This window comes from Triticum aestivum, chromosome 5A (assembly GCF_018294505.1).
Source record: "Triticum aestivum cultivar Chinese Spring chromosome 5A, IWGSC CS RefSeq v2.1, whole genome shotgun sequence".
Classification (NCBI taxonomy): Eukaryota; Viridiplantae; Streptophyta; class Magnoliopsida; order Poales; family Poaceae; genus Triticum; species Triticum aestivum.
Window position 1 is genome coordinate 527,177,963 of NC_057806.1, and position 13,851 is coordinate 527,191,813.

Genomic DNA, 13,851 nt, shown 5'->3' on the forward strand with positions numbered 1-13,851 from the left:
CAAATTTCTATGTCAACAATGCTCTGCATAGAGCTACTCTAGCTAATTGCTGCCACTTTCAATATGTATCTAGATTGAGATTTAGAGTCGTCTGGATCAGTGTCAAAATTTGCATCGACATAACCCTTTACGACGAACCTTTTGTCACTTCCATAATCGAGAAACATATCCTTATTCCACTAAGGATAATTTTGACCAATGTCCAGTGATCTACTCCTAGATCACTATTGTACTCCTTTGCCAAACTCAGGGCAGGGTATACAATAGGTCTGGTACACATCATGGCATACTTTATAGAACCTATGGCTGAGGCATAGGGAATGACTTTCATTCTCTCTCTATCTTCTGTCGTGGTCGGGTTTTGAGTCTTACTCAACTTCACACCTTGTAACACAGGCAAGAACTCCTTCTTTGACTGTTCCATTTTGAACTACTTCAAAATCTTGTCAAGGTATGTACTCATTGAAAAACTTATCAAGCGTCTTGATCTATCTCTATAGATCTTGATGCTCAATATGTAAGCAGCTTCACCGAGGTCTTTCTTTGAAAAACTCCTTTCAAACATTCCTTTATGCTTTGCAGAATAATTCTACATCATCTCCGATCAACAATATGTCATACATATACTTATCAGAAATGTTGTAGTGCTCCCACTCACTTTCTTGTAAATACAGGCTTCACCGCAAGTCTGTATAAAACTATATGCTTTGATCAACTTATCAAAGCGTATATTCCAACTCCGAGATGCTTGCACCAGTCCATAGATGGATCGCTGGAGCTTGCATATTTTGTTAGTACCTTTAGGATCGACAAAAACCTTCTGGTTGCATCATATACAACTCTTATTTAATAAATCCTATTAAGGAATGCAGTTTTGTTTATCCATTTGCTAGATTTCATAAAATGCGGCAATAGCTAACATGATTCGGACAGACTTAAGCATAGATACGAGTGAGAAATTCTCATCGTGGTCAACACCTTGAACTTGTCTAAAACCTTTTTGCGACAATTCTAGCTTTGTAGATAGTAACACTACTATCAAAGTCCGTCTTCCTCTTGAAGATCCATTTACTCTCAATGGCTCGTCGATCTTTGGGTAAGTCAATCAAAGTCCATACTTTGTTCTTATACATGAATCTCATCTCAGATTTCATGGCCGCAAGCCATTTCGCTGAATCTGGGCTCATCATCGCTTCCTCATAGTTTGTAGGTTCGTCATGGCAAGTAACATGACCTCCAAAACAGGATTACCGTACCACTCTGGTGCGGATCTCACTTTGGTTTACCTACGAGGTTCGGTAGTAACTTGATCTGAAGTTACATGATCATCATCATTAGCTTCCTCACTAATTGGTGTAGTAGTCACAGGAACAGATTTCTGTGATGAACTACTTTCCAATAATGGAGCAGGTATAATTACCTCATCAAGTTCTACTTTCCTCCCACTCACTTCTTTCGAGAGAAACTCTTTCTCTAGAAAGGATCCATTCTCAGCAATGAATATCTTGCCTTCGGATCTATGATAGAAGGTGTACCCAACATTTTCTTTTGGGTATCCTATGAAGATTTACTTCTCAGATTTGGGTTCGAGCCTATCATGTTGAAACTTTTTCACATAAGCATCGCAGTCCCAAACTTTAAGAAACGACAGCTTAGCTTTCTCGCTAAACCACAGTTCATATGGTGTCGTCTCAACGGATTTAGGTGGTGCCCTATTTAACGTGAACGTAGCTGTCTCTAATGCATAACCCCAAAACGATAGTGGTAATCGGTAAGAGACATCATAGATCGCACCATATCTAATAAAGCATGATTACGACGTTCGGACACACCATTACACTGTGGTGTTCCAGGTGGCGTGAGTAGTGAAACTATTTCACATTGTTTTAACTGAAGGCCAAACTCATAACTCAAATATTTTACTTCTGCGATCATATCATAGAAACTTTTATTTTTGTTACGATGATTCTCCACTTCACTCTGAAATTCTTTGAACTTTTCAAATATTTCAGACTTGTGTTTCATCAAGTAGATATACTCATATCTGCTCAAATCATCTGTGAAGATCAGAAAATAATGATACTTGCCGCGAGCCTCAATATTCATCGGACCACATACATCAGTATGTATGATTTCCAACAAATTTGTTGCTCGCTCCATTGTTCCGGAGAACAGAGTCTTAGTCATCTTGCCCATGAGACATGGTTCGCAAGCATCAACTGATTCATAATCAAGTGATTCCAAAAGCCCATCAGCATGGATTTTCTTCATGCTGTTTACACCAATATGACCTAAATGGTGGTGCCACAAATAAGTTGCACTATCATTATTAACTTTGCATCTTTTGGCTTCAATATTATGAAAATGTGTATCACCACGATCGAGATCCAACACATCATTTTCATTGGGTGTATGACCATAGAAGGTTTTATTCATGTAAATAGAACAACAATTATTCTCTAACTTACATGAATAACCGTATTGCAATAAACATGATCCAATCATATTTATGCTCAACGCAAACACCAAATGACATTTATTTAGGTTCAACACTAATCCCGAAAGTATAGGGAGTGTGCGATGATGATCATAGCAATCTTGGAACCAATTCCAACACACATCGTCACTTCACCCTTAACTAGTCTCTGTTTATTTTGCAACTCCCGTTTCGAGTTACTACTCTGAGCAACTGAACCAGTATCATATACTAAGGGGTTGCTATATACACTAGTAAAGTACACATCAATAACATGTATATCAAATATAGCATTGTTCACTTTGCCGTCCTTCTTATCCGCCAAATACTTCGGGCAGTTCCGCTTCCAGTGACCAGTCCCTTTGCAGTAGAAGCACTTAGTCTCAGGCTTAGGTTCAGACTTGGGCTTCTTCACTTGAGCAGAAACTTGCTTGTCGTTCTTCTTGAAGTTCCCTTTCTTTCCCTTTCCCTTTTCTTGAAACTAGTGTTCTTGTTAATCATCAACACTTGATGCTTTTCTTGATTTCTACCTTCGTTGATTTCAGCATAACGAAGAGCTTGGGAATCGTTTTCGTCATCCCTTGCATACTATAGTTCATCACGAAGTTCTACTAACTTGGTGACGGTGACTAGAGAATTCTGCCAATCACTATTTTATCTGGAAGATTAACTCCCACTTGATTCAAGCGATTGTAGTACCCAGACAATCTGAGCACATGCTCACTGCTTGAGCTATTCTCCTCCATCTTTTAGCTATAGAACTTGTTGGAGACTTCATATCTCTCAACTCGGGTATTTGCTTGAAATATTAACTTCAATTCCTGGAACATCTCATATGGTCCACGATGTTCAAAACGTCTTTGAAGTCCCGATTATAAGCCGTTTAAGCATGATGCACTAAATTATCAAGTAGTCATCATATTGAGCTAGCCAAACGTTCATAACGTTTGCATCTGCTCCTGGAATAGGTTTGTCACGTAGCGGTGCATGAGGGACATAATTCTTCTATGCTGCAATGAGGAAAATCCTCATATCACGGATCCAATCCGTATCATTGCTACTAACATCTTTCAACTTAGTTTTCTCTAGGAACATATCAAAAATAAAACAGGGGAGCCAAACGCGAGCTATTGATCTACAACATAGATATGCTAATACTACCAGGACTAAGTTCATGATAAATTAAAGTTCAATTAATCATATTACTTAAGAACTCCCACTTAGATAGACATCCCTCTAATCTTCTAAGTGATCACATGATCCAAATCAACTAAACCATAATCGATCATCACGTGAAATGGAGTAGTTTTCAATGGTGAACATCACTATGTTGATCATATCTACTATATGATTCACGCTCGACCTTTCGGTCTCAGTGTTCCGAGGCCATATCTGCATATGCTAGGCTCGTCAAGTTTAACCCGAGTATTTTTGTGTGTGCAAAACTGGCTTGTACCCGTTGTAGATGGACGTAGAGCTTATCACACCCGATCATCACGTGGTGTCTGGGCACGACGAACTTTGGCAACAGTGTATACTCAGGGAGAACACTTTTATCTTGAAATTTAGTGAGAGATCATCTTATAATGCTACCGCCGAACTAAGCAAAATAAGATGTATAAAAGATAAACATCACACGCAATCAAAATATGTGACATGATAGGGCCATCATCATCTTGTGCCTTTGATCTCCATCTCCAAAGCATCGTCATGATTATCATCGTCACCGGCATGACACCATGATCTCCATCATCTTGATCTATATCAATGTGTCGTCACATGGTCGTCTTGCCAACTATTGCTCTTGCAACTATTGCTATCGCATAGCGATAAAGTAAAGCAATTATTTGGCGCTTGCATCTTATGCAATAAAGAGACAACCATAAGGCTTCTGCCAGTTGCCGATAAATTCAACAAAACATGATCATCTTATACAACAACTTATATCTCATCACGTCTTGACCATATCACATCACAACATGCCCTGCAAAAACAAGTTAGACGTCCTCTACTTTGTTGTTGCAAGTTTTACGTGGCTGCTACGGGCTTAGCAAGAACGTTCTTACCTATGCATCAAAACCACAATGATAGTTTGTCAAGTTGGTGTTGTTTTAACCTTCGCAAGGACCGGGCTTAGCCACACTCGGTTCAATTAAAGTTGGAGAAACTGACACCCGCTAGTCACCTGTGTGCATAGCACGGTGGTAAAACTAGTCTCGCGTAAGCATACGCGTAATGTCGGTCCAGGCCGCTTCATCCAACAATACCGCCGAACCAAAGTGTGACATGCTGGTAAGCAGTATGACTTATATCGCCCACAACTCACTTGTGTTCTACTCGTGCATATTACATCAACGGATAAAACCTGGCTCGGATGCCACAGTTGGGGAACGTAGTAATTTCAAAATTTTCCTACGCACACGCAAGATCATGGTGATGCATAGCAACAAGAGGGGAGAGTGTTGTCCACGTACCCTCGTAGACCGAAAGCGGAAGCGTTAGCACAACGCAGTTGATGTAGTCGTACGTCTTCACGATCCGACCGATCCAAGTACTGAACGCACGGCACCTCCGAGTTCAGCACACGTTCAACTCGATGACGTCCCTCGAACTCCGATCCAGCCGGGTGTTGAGGGAGAGTTTCGTCAGCACGACGGCATGGTGATGATGATGATGTTCTACCGATGCAGGGCTTTGCCTAAGCACCGCTACGATATGATCGAGGTGGATTATGGTGGTGGGGGGAACCGCACACGGCTAAGAGATCAAGAGATCAATTGTTGTGTCTTTGGGGTGCCCCCTGCCCCCGTATATAAAGGCGTGGAGGAGGGGGAGGGCCGGCCCTCTCTATGGCGCGCCCTAGGGGAGTCCTACTCCCACCGGGAGTAGGATTCCCCCTTTCCTAGTAGAACTAGGAGCCCTTCCAAGTAGTAGGAGTAGGAGGGAAGGAAAGGGAAGGGAAAAGGAGAAGGAAGGAAGGGCCCCCCCTCCCTAGTCCAATTCGGACCAGCCCATGGGGAGGGGTGCGGCCACCCTTGGAGGCCTTTCTCTCCTTTCCCGTATGGCCCATTAAGGCCCAATACGAATTCCCGTAACTCCCCGGTAGTTCTAAAAATACCCGAATCACTCGGAACCTTTCCGATGTCCGAATATAGTCGTCCAATATATCGATCTTTACGTCTCGACCATTTCAAGACTCCTCGTCATGTCCCCGATCTCATCCGGGACTCAGAACTCCTTCGGTACATCAAAACACATAAACTCATAATATAACCATCATCGAACTTTAAGCGTGCGGACCCTACGGGATCGAGAACTATGTAGACATGACCGAGACATGTCTCCGGTCAATAACCAATAGCGGAACCTGGATGCTCATATTGGCTCCTACATATTCTACGAAGATCTTTATCGGTCAAACCGCATAACAACATATGTTGTTCCCTTTGTCATCGGTATGTTACTTGCCCGAGATTCGATCGTCGGTATCTCAATACCTAGTTCAATCTCGTTACCGGCAAGTCTCTTTACTCGTTTCGTAACACATCATCCCGCAACTAACTCATTAGTTGCAATGCTTGCAAGGCTTATAGTGATGTGCATTACCGAGTGGGCCCAGAGATACCTCTCCGACAATCGGAGTGACAAATCCTAATCTCGAAATACGCCAACCCAACAAGTACCTTCGGAGACACCTGTAGAGCACCATTATAATCACCCAGTTACGTTGTGACGTTTGGTAGCATACAAAGTGTTCCTCCATTAAACGGGAGTTGCATAATCTCATAGTCATAGGAACATGTATAGGTCATGAAGAAAGCAATAGCAACAAGCTAAACGATCAAGTGCTATGCTAACAGAATGGGTCAAGTCAATCACATCATTCTCCTAATGATGTGATCCCGTTAATCAAATGAAAACTCATGTCTAAGGTTAGGAAACATAATCATCTTTGATCAACGAGCTAGTCAAGTAGAGGCATACTAGTGACACTCTTTTTCTCTATGTATTCACACATGTATTATGTTTCCGGTTAATACAATTCTAGCATGAATAATAAACATTTATCATGATATAAGGAAATAAATAATAACTTTATTATTGCCTCTAGGGCATATTTCCTTCACTTATTTGGACTCCCTAGCCTATTTATCCGGGACCGTCCATTTAAGATCGAAGGGACCAAATGCCCCTATCCGAAAATCCTTTTGCTATATATATCAGACCAAACCCTAAAAACTAGGTCATTTGTCCCCCTCAGCCGCCGCCATACTACAAATCCCCCTCGAGATCCATCCCCTCGGTCGCCGCCACATCCTCCTCGTTTTACTCAGCCACCCAACCAGATCCACTCCTCCTGTCTTCCTTGAGATCCACCTCCACCTTCCCACCGCAGCTGACCACCATCCCTCTGTTTTCCCTGCCCGACCAAGCCCCGGCCTCCCCGAGCAGCCTTTGCTTCGAGCTCGCGCGCCCAGCCGCCAGCCGCTACCCGAACTCCTCCTTCCCCGAAGCTCCTCGTCTGCTTTCTCCTCGAACCAGTAGCAGCAACGCAGTGCCCAAGCGCTTCTCACCTTGCCGATGCACCCTGCCTCCACTTCGGCATCGGGAACGAAACCCCCGCGCCGAGATCTCACCACCGTGTCAACCGCCCGAGCTCCGACGAGCCCAATCGCCTGAACCGCGCCCCGTCTTCCTCGTCGACCCTGCAGCAGGACCAGGTCTAGCGCCATGCCCCGACTCTTTCCCTCGTTCTTCCTCCTCCCTTTTTGATTCATCTCTCTCTCAGGGCTCTCTCTCTGCCTTGGACAGGAACCGCCCGCTGCTTCCCCCTTTATCGAACCTCGCCGGCGACCCACAGGTGAGCGGCGCCACCTCATCAACTCCCGTGCTGCCCCCTCTCTCTCTCTATGACTAATCATCTCTCCCTTTGTTTCATACGGGAGCCCCGCCAGTGGTCTTTGAGCTGCCTCGTCCCGCGCCCGGATTAGCCCCGTCTCGTCCCCATGCCCGGTCGCCGCGCCATTCGTCTTCTTCTAGCGCTGCCCCCACCATGGCGTCCTCTGCATCGAGCGGGACAGTGACACCTGCTTGATCCCTTGCCTCGACCGTGTTGACTAGTCGCCTCGCCTCGTCCTTTTTTTCCACCCTGCGCGAGCCAGCCCAGCCGCCCCCCCTGTGCCACACAAGGCCCAGCGCCCCAAGTTGGCCTCCTCTGCCAAGCCGGGCCTCAGCCCATGGTGAGGCCACCCCCCGTGTGCCCTCCTTTTTTCTGTTCTGCTGGGCTAGTCAGTTTCGGCCCGTTATGGTTTTTTTCCTGTTCCTTCGTTTTTGTCTATTTTATCCTGAATTGCCAGTTTTGTAGAAAAGCCCTCATACTTCATTCATTTAATAACTCACCAACCGTGCATCGAATCTAAATAAATTATATATGCAACTTGCTTAGAATTTTGTGTAGATTAATAAATTGCAACTTTCATCTATGTTTAAAATGTTGTTTGTGTTTATTTTGCATAATGCCATGCTAAAATGACATAATTCATAACTTAATAACCGTAGCTCGGAATTAATTAAACTTTATATGTAAATGGGGTAGAAAAATGCCTAGTTTAACATGGTGCACTTTTCTTGCATGCTTAATAACTCTAAAATTGTGTTTAGGGCAGAACAGTACCAAACCTAAAATACGCATGTGAGGAGTTTCCGGACTTGTTGTTTGTTGTTCCGGCCTCATTTAAACTTGCCTCGATAGGTAGTTGACTTATGCTTCACCCCTTGCCATGTTAATCAACATTTAATATTGTTGGGTACATAAATGAGATCGAACTAAATAAGTTGAATGTGGTGTTTCGTCAATATGCAACTCGTTGCATATTGAGCTCCACTTAACTTGTAATTTTGTTTGTGCACTTTGCCATGCCATGCCTCATTAATCCGGACATGCATCATACTTAGTTGTGCATCATGCCATGTTGATGTGATGGTTGTTTACTATGTTGTTTGCTTCTTTCCGGTGTTGCTTCTTCGGGTTAGTTCCAATAACGTCACGTTTGTGAGGATCCGTTCGACTACGTCTGTTGTCTTCTTCATGGACTCGTTCTTCTTCCTTGCGGGATCTCAGGCAAGATGATCATATCCTCAAAATCACTTCTATCTTTGCTTGCTAGTTGCTCGCTCTTTCTGCTATGCCGTGATACCTAACAGTTGCTTTATCATGCCTCCCATATTTCCATGTCAAGCCTCTAACCCACCTTTTCTAGCAAACCGTTGTTTGGCTATGTTACCGCTTTGCTCAGCCCCTCTTATAGCGTTGCGAGTTGCAGGTGAAGATTAAATTTGGTCCATGTTGGAACATGGATATGTTGGGATATCACAATATCTCTTATTTTAATTAATGCATCTATACACTTGGTAAAGGGTGGAAGGCTCGTCCTTATGCCTTGTGTTTTGTTCCACTCTTGGCGCCCTAGTTTCCGTCATACCGGTGTTATGTTCCTTGATTTTGCGTTCCTTACGCGGTTGGGTTATAATGGGAACCCCTTGACAGTTCGCCTTGAATAAAACTCCTCCAGCAAGGCCCAACCTTGGTTTTACCTTTTGCCACCTAGACTTTTCCCTTGGGTTCTGCAGACTCAAGGGTCATCTTTATTTTAACCCCCCCCCCCGGGCCAGTGCTTGTCTAAGTGTTGGTCCGAACCTGTCAGCAGTTGGTGGCCACCAGGGGCAACTCTGGGCTGGCCTACTGGAATCTTGGACAATCCGGTGTTGCCCTGAGAACGAGATATGTGCAGCTCCTATCAGGATGTCGGCACATCGGGCGGCTTTGCTGGTCTTCTTTTACCATTGTCGAAATGTCTTATAACCAGGATTCCGAGCCTGATTGGGTCTTCCTGGGAGAAGGAATATCCTTCGTTGACCGTGAGAGCTTGTGATGGGCTAAGTTGGGACACCCCTACAGGGTTTTGAACTTTCGAAAGTCGTGCCCGTGGTTATGGGCAAATGGGAATTTGTTAATTTCCGGTTGTAGAAAACCTGACACTTAACTTAATTAAAATACATCAACCGCGTGTGTAGCCGTGATGGTCTCTTTCCGGCGGAGTCCGGGAAGTGAACACGGTTCTTGTGTAATGCTTGTACGTAAGTAGTTTCAGGATCACTTCTTGATCACTTCTAGTTCACGACCGTGCTTTGCTTCTCTTCTCGCTCTCATTTGCGTGAGTTAGCCACCATATATGCTAGTGCTTGATTTAGCTGCACCTCTCTACCCCTTTCCTACCCATAAGCTTAAATAGTCTTGATCACGAGGGTGTGAGATTGCTGAGTCCCCATGACTCACAGATTACTTCCAAAACCAATTACAGGTGCCGATGATAACCATGCAGGTGACGCAACCAAGTTCAAGGAGGAGCTCGATGAAGATCATGTTCGTTGTGTTGTTCTGTTTCAGTTGATCAGTAGTGGAGCCTAGTTGGGGCGATCGGGGATCTAGCAATAGGGGTGGTCTTTCTTTATTTTGGTTCCGTAGTCAGACCTTGATTGTATTCTGGATGATGTAATGCTATATTTATGTATTGTGTGAAGTGGCGATTGTAAGACAACTCTTTATCCCTTCTTATTCAGTACATGGGATGTGTAAAGATTACCCCTCTTGCGACATGCCTACCATGCGGTTATGCCTTTAAGTCGTGCTCCGACACGTGGGAGATATAGCCACATCGTGGGTGTTACAAGTTGGTAATCAGAGCCTTCCCTGACTTAGGAGCCCCCGCTTGATCGAATCGCTGGCGTTGTTGAGTCTAGAAAAATGTTTTGAGTCTTTTAGGATTATATATATCGGAGAGTAGGATTCTTTTTACTCCTCAGTCCCTTCGTTGCTCTGGTGAGACCTCCTGACGTAGAAGTTTTGACTCTTCTCTCCTCAAATTTCACTAAAAAAATTTAGGATCACGCGGGTATCTTGGAATCGTTCCGATGGTTTTGTGACGAGAACATTGTTGTTGGTGCCTCCTAACATTTAGGGGTTGTGGCAGTGTCCCGTGGAGTTGAGCTCCGAGGTGTTGTCGTCACAATTTTATCGTTGGAGTTCTGGAATACCTGAGTTCGCCGACATCGAAAATCTCTTTTATGCAGTTGTTGGTGAGATAACCTCGACGCCACCCAGTACTGGGCGGGAGTTCAGGAGTATTTCCATAACTCGTATAACGGATGCTTTTCGAAGGTTGAGGTAAATGATTTCCGAAGGTTTCTTGGTTGTGTGTTGAAGGATGGATACAGCTGGATGTAGGATTTGCTAGTTTTGGGTGAGATATTATGCTTCCCCTGTAACCCCAACACCTGATTGCATAACCAGAAAGTTTCGGGAGTTTATAAGTGGGAATTCAAGTAGCTCTTAGGATATCTTTTCGACAGATGCATGATATGAGATTGGGGTTCGACGTCTTGTGGTCCGCCTATCCACGGTTAGTTTTACAGTGGTCTCGTTGTGTCTTAAAGAGTCCTTGGCTATGCTGACTCGGGGACGCTTCGTATTTCATGTGCACTACCTTGTACATGATGGTGATGTACGATCGAGCCCATGTGGGCCCCACCACGAAAACTTCGGACGAAATCTCTATCATATGTTTGTTCCGGCTTATTTTGCAAGCCAATCCTTTGTTTTGTTTTGAGTTGCGGTATTCGAGTTGCTTCAAAGTCAAATGTTGATTCCATACCTTTCCTATGTTCTCATATTCCTGTGTGAATACTAATCCTTCATGATAATCGAGATTGTCATGTCAATCCTTTTCAACCGGCGTGTTCCTCTTCAGGTGGATCCAATCTTTTCAACATTCACAAGATCCAATCTCAGTTTTCCTCAACGGTGTTTGTTCATCCGTCCCAAGTTCTCTCTGTTTTCCCACCCTCCCACCCTTTTTCTTCAAGGACTCGGATTTCTTTATCAAGTATCCATCTTATGGATGTGAAGTCTCTTCATTCCTTTCTTTCAGTGTTCTTATCCGGTGATTCTCATGAAGATGCTCTACAAGTTCATCATTCTTCGTTCTTTTTCTTCTCCGATGGATTCAATTCAAGCTTTGGTGTTGAGCTTATTCCTTTCATTTGTCCAATGTTTCTCCGTGCCAACGCACCTCTTAATCTTACACTTCTCGCTATTCAATTGTTGCGGAGTGCTCAAGGTATCTCGAAGATTCGTGTTTCCACTCTGCATTCGTTCAAGCTCTTTCGAGGATGTTATCTCTTTCAAGCCATTTAAATTCAATTGGTGTAATCTCTCTTTTCAAGCAATCTTTTCAACGGTGTTTTCTTTTGAGTGGTCCCTAACCCACAGGTCTTTTCCCAGGATCTTACCTGGCTCTTCTAATTCTTCCTGGAGTTGTCCTCAAATTTTCTCAAAGTTTGAGTTAAGAATGAGTTATTATCAGTCAAATTCCTTTCTCCAAGATCTTTCAATTCTTTTCATCGTTGGTTCAACCTTTCTAATTTCCATTCCGGAGTATCTCAACCTCTTTGTTTTTTTTCATTCTTCCGGAGGGTCTCATCAACTTTCATGGTGGTTCTCATCATTATTCTCAACATTTGAATACCGAAGAAGAGTTTCTCTTAAATCTTGATCCATTCTCTTCAAGATTCATGGTGCTAGCTTTATGACATCCTCTCATCATTGTTTTTGATTGTGAGAATTTTTTTTCACCCATCCGGAGCAATTCAGGAGTATTTTTCAGTTTGATTCTCCGGAGCCCATCATCTCAGAATTATTCATTCTCAACATGTAGCTATCGTTCTCCAAACCTTACCGGTGTATCATTGAAGTGTTCTCTTATCAGCTCGTGATCTCTTCGTTCTCATGTATCTAAATTCCCCTCAAGTATCATCTTTCATTTTCCAATTCTTCCCGGTGAATTGTGCCTCTGCTACTTTCATTTTCTATTCTTATGGTGGTTCATTCAAGATTTCTCTTCCTTCGTTATCATATCAATTCATTTGTTGTTTCCAAACCCTACCGGTGGTTCATTGAAGACCTTCTCAAGTTTACGCTATATCTATCTTAATCCTTTCTATGAGAATAAGTAGTATGCCAAATCTGTTGCTTGTCATCAATTTAAATTGGTGATGGATAAGCATAATGTAATTCTTATTCTTGTTTCATCGAGTAAATTCAATTCCTTATTCCAGAGGCTCATCAAGTTCTCGGTTTTCAATTGTTTCATCTTTTCTTTCCCGGAGTTCCAAGCTCTCGTAATTATATCACCACGGAGATCCATCTAAATCATTAGAAGGCTTCACCTTGTGTTTTCCACTTCTCTTTCCTTTTATTTGATCATTCTTTTATTACCGGAGTTCTTCATGGAGGCTCTACATGATGGTTCATAAAGGATATAATTCCTTCTCGAAGTGTTCATCGAGATTCCTTTCAGAGGAGTTCAAACATTCTTTATCTGGCATTCCGAAGTGCAATTCTTTCTACCTTATCTTTTGAGATGGTGTTATGTTATTCTTGATAATTTTCCCTTCGTGTTTCATGATTCTCAAGTTCTCAGGAATGAGATATCTTAAATCCATCAATCTCTTCAGTAGAGTTATCTTGGTATAGATTTCACCTAAAGCCTTCCATTGGGAATGTTGCCATTATGGTGCTTATATATGATCCAATTTCCGCTTCTCATCTCGATGATGGAGTTTTCATCTCCTTGTTGTTCTCAATCCAACTGATTGATTTCGTTAGTGGCTGGTCTTCACTTCATAATTTGGGGATGTTTTTCCTTAAGACCATTGGAAATCATATCTTTTGTTGTTGGTTTTCCAATAACTTCGTTCGACCCTTCTCCTAAAGATGCTTCTTCAAGCTCATTTGTGGCAAAAATTATCATTTTCTTCTCCGTCCCCTTATCCCAACAATCTAGCTTCTATTCTTTTGTCCCGGAAGCTTTGTGATGTTGCTCTCTTCACTCATCATCCCGGATTGTGAAGATCATGTTCTTTCCTTTTCTTATCCATTTAACCGGAGTGTCGTGCCCGCTTTTCGAGTTATTCCCATTCTGTCAAGTTTTGCCTCCCTTCTCAACCGGAGTGCCGCCTGAAATCTTTCTTACCCCTTGTGCCATTCTTTCAATAAATCTGGAGGCAGTGTGTTGTTGTTTTCGTCAAGTATCATCCAATCTTCCCAAATTCAAGTTCAATTCCTTCCATTTGCAGTCGGAGTGCTGTCCAAATTATATCATTCTTTTTCGTTCTCTATCTTGTTTTAACTGGAGTGTTGTGTCTATCATTCCTCTTCTAACCGGAGTCTCATCCAAGTGCTTTCATTTTGTCAAGCTCATATTCTTTACCTTCCATTTCCAACCGGAGTGTTGTCGTAATTGATCCTTATCGTTCCC